This window comes from Toxorhynchites rutilus, chromosome 2 (assembly GCF_029784135.1).
Source record: "Toxorhynchites rutilus septentrionalis strain SRP chromosome 2, ASM2978413v1, whole genome shotgun sequence".
In the NCBI taxonomy this organism is placed as follows: Eukaryota; Metazoa; Arthropoda; class Insecta; order Diptera; family Culicidae; genus Toxorhynchites; species Toxorhynchites rutilus.
In genome coordinates this window covers 219,980,783-219,987,786 of record NC_073745.1, presented here as the reverse complement: position 1 = coordinate 219,987,786, position 7,004 = coordinate 219,980,783, and positions in this window count along the sequence as shown.

The following is a 7,004-nucleotide window of genomic DNA, read 5'->3' as shown; positions in this document are numbered from 1 at the left end:
AAATTTTTATTTAAATGCGTTCATATGTGTCTTTTTTCTACATGTGGCGTAATTTTTCCTGAATTTTTAAGAGCATTGTGTGACACAAAAATAATTTTCTTCATCGTCTGCATTATTATTTTAATTTTTTTGAAATTGATTATTTTATTGTATTCGTGGTTTTCAATTGAAAGATTAAAACAGAAAAAAAAACAAATCGGATTCGTGGTCTCAAAGTTGTATTTTTTTTTCAAAATTTCGAAATGCCAGAAAACCTATAACATTTTTTTGTACTGTGTATTATTTTTTTTTATTATTTTATTTTTATTATTAGATATTTGAAAAAAAACAGCTTGAAGATATTTATCAATCTAGAAAAGCCGTAAGAGCACATTTAATATGAATTTTTTGATAATTTTTCTTGATACACCGTGGTAAGATGCACATTCAGTATTTTTTTCAAATTTTTATCTCGGATCTATTGAGGATGGCGTGAAATAAACGAAAAAGAACGTTTTTCACTATAGATACTACGTCAAACCACATAGGGGTTCAAATAAACCACCAAAATTTCTTATTTAATATCCTTTACAATATTTGCCATACAGCTAGTGATTTGGTTTGGGGGCACTTTTTACTCCCTTACCCGGAAAAAATGAGTCAATAGTAGCAAACAGTCAAGAATTTCTTGACCTACATTCTACATTTATCAGATCACACTTACGTTGCAAACAGTCAGGTTTATGGCATAAATTTATTTTGACTGATCAGCAAAAACTAATACTGTTCGGACTCGATTATCCGGAATTTTAGACTCAATTATCCGAAGTATTTTATTTTTGATTTTCGGAAATTTTGAATAATTTGTATAGTAATTCCATATTGAATAGCTAATATGGGTATCAAATGAAAAGGCTTGACTAGTAGAACACAGTTATTTATGGAAAATGCAAATCCAAGATGGCGGCCACTACAAAATGGATGATTACATATTTTATTAGAACCCCATCAATATGGGTATCAAATGAAAGGGTTTGACCAGTAGAACACAGTTATTTATGAAAAATGTAAACCCAAAATAGCCGCCACCACAAGATAGCGTCATATATTTTTTCAAAACCCCATCAATATGGGTATCAAATGGAAGGGCTTTACTAGTAGAACACAGTAGATCATTAAAAATCCAAATCCAAGATGGCCGCAGCTCCCAAATAAACAATTACTTTTTAATGGTTTCTTTTAGCTTTCCCTGTTTGTATGTATGTTTGAGTATTTGTAGGGTTCTTCTTCTTGAATGGCGTTAACGTTCCCTGTGGAACTTTTGCCGTCTCAACGTATTTATTAACTAGCGTCATTTATTGATACTAAGTTGAGATTTCTTAAGCCAAATAACACGCCTTGAATGTATTCCGAGGGGCAGGCTCTTGAATACGCGTGACCACAGTTCAAGTCGAAGGAAATTTCTCTGATGAAAAATCCCCCGGCCAGAACGGGAATCGAACTCCCGAACACCCGGCATGATAATATGAGACGCTAACCACTCGGCCACGGGTGGTATTTGTAGGGTTGTCCAACATTAATTGAAAATTTCCTGATCACTGACTGAAATTTGGAGCATACGTTTAATTCTACTGCCATTATAAAACTACGTATTCCATGATCTCGGAAAATTCAATTTGGCCACCGCTAAAAAATTGCTGAATGGCTTAACTTGGAGAATACACTAAATTATGAACCACATATATTCGAAAAGGTCGTCGCCACAAAATGGTCGACTATGTATTTTTTGCAATCCCCTCAATATTGGTATCAAGTGAAATGATTTGACTAATAGAATACAGTACATCATCAAAATATTCCGAAGAAAGTTGAATGGTTTTATGTAGAGAAGTACACCAATGATACAGATAATTTACTTAAAACTAGGGAATAAAAGGAGTAAAAAAAACTTTTTGAGTTATATGGTACATTAAGTACTCAAAGCTAGAAAATAATTAGACAAGTAGCAGTTAGTAGTTATCACATCCGTTCCTTCATTAATCTCGGGCAATGATGAGACTACAATAAAATTATGGGGTACATTTTTTTTTATCCAAAATATATATTTTTATTAAGGCTCATATGGCGTCAACCTGACGGGGCCGGGAGTTCAATATTTCGACAATGTTTGCCTTATAACTATGTTAGTAATATGAAACCGATTACTCGCGGTTGGCTCGAGGTTAGTATTACAAGTGTTTTCGTAATTATGATGTTGCTGTCTTCAATGCTCTGTACCTGTGCCCGACACGGAATAATTCCTATTGGGATGCAGCTGACCACTAATCAGCAACGCCCCCCTAGTATGTCCCCATATCTAGCGTGGTGCGTCTTCTCGACTCGAGGAATCCAGGATAGAATGATCACTAGCCGGCGCAAACATCAGCTCGTGTAGAGTTATCATGAGCGGTACAACCTTTGGCTCTTGTTGAATGATCAGTGGACTGCACAACCTTTGGCCCGTGCATCTGTAAAGAGTGTGTGTATGTATTGCCGCGACTAAGTAAAAGTTTATCGATCGGATAGGAGGGATATGAAACAGGGACACAACGAAGGAAACATCATTAAACGTTGACATCGGCGTTTCTGAGGAACAGGTATAGATGAAGCAGAAGATCAGGATCACGGCTACCTAAGATATCCCGGACGGGGATATCCGATTGTCAGCCTTGTGCCCTCAATGCTCTAGAGAGCTGAGAGCGGGCAGCATGGAACCGGATACACAACCAGACAACATGCTCGATGTCGTGGTAGCCATCGCCACAATCACATAGTTTGCTTGTTGCGAGCCCAATGCGATAAAGATGCGCGTTTAGGTTGTAGTGATTGGACATAAGCCGAGATATCACGCGAATGAAATCACGACCTACATTCAATCCCTTAAACCAAGCACTCGTCGAGACCTTAGGGATAATCGTGTGTAACCAACGACCGAACTCATCTTCACTCCACATGCGCTGCCAACTAACGAGTGTGTCCTGACGAGGAATGTGAAAAAATTCGTTATAAGCAATTTGCCTTTCAAAAAGTGTGCCTTCTGAAGCGCCCACCTTAGCTAGCGAGTCCGCTTAACTATGGTGTTCGTTTTCAAAATTATAAATGGATTGCTGCCTCGATATTTGTGTGATCGAATTGAAAGAGGAAGTGATATTCATAGATATAATACCAGTAATGCAGACGACGCACGAACGCCTAACTTCTTAAGTAGAGTGTCACAGAACTCCCTATTTTTTAAAGGTGTAACTTATTTCAATTCGATGCCTAGGCACATTAAAAGAGCAACCACATTAGTGGATTTTAAACGACAGTGTATTTCACATATCAAAAATGTAATATAAATGGTTAAATTGTAATGAACGAAGTTGTTTTTAACGAATTGTGTTTGTGTATGTGTATGAAAGAATGAATTGCCATCTTCGTCCCAATGATAATGAAGGATTTTTTGTATGTTTATAGAAATGAAAAGAGAAAAAAAAAAGAAAATAGAAAGTAGTCTACATAAGTTTGAGCATGCGCGCGATAATGCAGCCATAAGAAATCTGAATTGTGATAGCGATTGGAACATGGTAGAGTTTGTTCTTATTGTGGAATTGGATATGTTAGTTTCGTTAAAAAGAAGCACAGCTATGATTGGGGTTCGTTTAAGATCGAGGGAACGACTGTTGTCAAGTAAAGAAGGCTCAATAGCTATTTCTGAAGGATCAAGCAGACAACCGTCAGAATGAAGGGATAGGCTACAACCTGAAATTCATCCAACGGGTCAAATGTTCGATTAATCTGAAGAGTTAATAGTCTGACAATTTTGGCAGTCAGTTTACAGTGAACTCAGAAGATGCTATGGGATAGCTTGACGGGACAGCAAGCGTTTCTTCTTGAGATTTGACTGAACTGAAAGATTTGCTGTGACAAACATGTCCGAAGATACTTTTGAATAGACGAAGCTAAGTGAAATACCGATATCACAAGAAGGTGATTTCATATCTGCAAATTAAATCAGTTCGTTTTTATTTGTAAAACTGGTTATGTATTAATTAATTATCAACTAGATAATCGACCAACTCAAACCTATGTAGGGGAATGAGGCGGGACCTTCATTATTATTATGATTGAAAAACATGTGCTTTTCTGAGAGTAAATTGTACAGGAAATTATTCAGAATTGGCGAAAGTCCACGATTATGAAGTTGCTCTGAGAGAATTTCCATGGAAACTGAATCAAATGCCCCTTTGATCATGTGGGGTACATGATGAAACAACTAACGGGTGTTAAATAAAAAAATGAGAACTTTTTGAATACCTTTCAGCAACTCAAAAAAAGGACGTTAAATTTTCTTTCTCCAAGAAAATTGCTCTTTGGGCTCCCTAGTAGGCGTATTTGGTTTTGCTAGTTTGAATTTAGTCAAAGCAAAGATGGCGTCGAAACAGTACGTGTTCCGCGAACGCATTGTACGGTTCTACGAAACGCATTTCCAGCAAGGAAAAAAGTTCACGGTGGCACATTTTAAGGAAGAAAATGTACCTGTCAGTACGGTATATCGTATCCTGGGAGCAGATTGAGACGGTTGAATCACAGTGTCGGTGGATGACCAAAAAATACCGCGGGACGTCTTTCGTTCTGGACGACGAAAGCTATTTTCCGCTGTCCAAAACGCATATTCCAGGAAATGATAATTACTACTCCAGCGACAAGTCATCCACACCGCCTGAAGTGAAATACAAGTTCAAGCACAAGTTTGAAAAAAGGTTATGTTGTACATCGCCATTTCCGACCGAGGCATTTCAAAGCCTTGGTTTAAGCCGAGCGGTCTGGCAATCAACCAACAAATCTATCGAGAAGAGTGCCTCGATAAAATCCTGCTGCCGTTCCTGAACGAGCATCACGCGGATGGGAAGTACGTCTTCTGACCGGACAAGGCGACAATCTTAAATTAATGGTGTTTATTATGTTTTGTCAACGGAGAACGTCAAGCCATTTAGCCATTCTATAGCGGCGACCAAATTGAATTTTTCAAGATCATGGAATACGCAGTTTTATAATGACAGTAGAACTAAAGGTGTCTTTCAAATTTCAGATCAATTAGTCAATAGGAACGGGGTAAATTTTCTATTAATGTGGAACAACCCCACAAACATTCGAACATGCATACAAACAGGTCAAAGGAATCGAAATATCGATGAGGTTTTGAAAAAAATATATGCTGCGCCATTTTGTTGCGTTAAGTTGCGTTCTAAATGGCAACAAGTTTGCGAACAAAACGGCGCATATTTGACTTAAATTGGATAATTTTAAGTATGTTAAATAAAGCGTCAAATTTCGATCAGAAATGCGACATTTCTTTTTCCCCAACCCTATATATCAACTTCAAGATCCAGATACAGGTTCATCATATCAATTTCAACATAATGCTGGTGATACCATTGATGCTCGGTAAACCGAGACGCTGGTCAATTATAATTCTTGATAGATGTCAAATAAATTAGAAAACACACTACAGGTATCCAAAACCTTTTGCAAGCATCCGATGAAGTTTTATTACGAAAGTTACTACAATATATTGGTGCCACACAATTTAATCAAGAAAATTAAATGAATTGCAGGATTGCCTTGAAAATACGGCGTTTTTGAGGCAAATTGTGGCGGGTGATGAAAGAACGATCATTCACATCGATGTTGAGTGGAAAAAATATTGGAAAAAAGTCATCGTTGGCTACCTTCAAAGCCATGGAGGAACAAAATCTGTTTCAACAGACTCCCGTGCTCGACCATGAGACCTCTGGGCGAGTTCTTGCCTACGATCTTCAACCTACAATTGAGTTGTCTTGGCGTTCAACAAGAAATAGAATTCTTAAAAAAAACTGTGTAAACAAAATCATGGTTGGTAAGATTTCCTTCAAAGGGTTTTGCAGAACCTGAGCTACACGAAGGAATTGAAGAGCCTCTAAACAGCCAAACACAGAATTTACTTAAATGATCAGAAGAAATACAGTACGAAAATGGTTTGTCTATAAAAATCCAATCATCCGTATTTACAATACAGGGATTCGTCTCTGATTGAGCATCTAGCTAATTGTACAGACCTGTAATGCGACACGAATAATTGGACATTTGATCCTCTAATTGGACATTTTTGTAAAAATCCTTTGTGCTAGTTTCTAAAACACGATACATTTTTAGAAGTATTTTCAACCATATTCCAACGATTTTACTAGATGACGCATTTCGCACACTTTTCTAATGATTATTTGTTAGATTGTCAATGATTTTCTTGTTTTAACTTGTTTTTCACATTGTGTTGTGTTGTGTTTGTTGATATGTGCAATTACAGGTCACAAGCGCCTCTAATGCGACACTAGGTGGAACCTCGGTGTGTCCAATTAGGGGCGAATCACTGTATTTGATTTGTCTCAATACTACAACAGTGTCCCGTTTTTATTCCTGAACTATTTTTTTCAGTCTACGAATAAGCTTTGTAAGCTAAAACCTCTCAATTAATCCTTCGTGAATTTTGTTTCGCAAAGTTTCGCAACCTTTTCTGCGACTGAGCTTGTTTTTGGTTGATTGGAGATGTCAGCAAACAAAATCTTTGCAGTTAGTGTGATGGGCAGCCACAAGCAGTACAACAATGGTGAATGCATTCAGAGATTTCACTGTATCATTTGGTTTGCGAGCTATGATTAAGATGGCGATGAAGATGATATGGACTTACGATAATTACGTTATTTTTCGATCTAGCCGATATGTGTTTTCACAAGGCGGTGCTATTTGCCATACAGCACTTAAAACGATGAGTCAATTGAGAGTTGGGTTACTTGAGCGAATGACCTCTCATTTCGTAAATTGGTCGCACAGATCGTGTGATTTAACATCTCTAGACTTTCTGACGGGCTATGTGTAGTCTCTCATCTATACGGATAAACCATCAACGATTAAGGATTGAGGCCTTCTTTCAAACTTATGTAAATATCAGATCACAATCCCAGAAAATA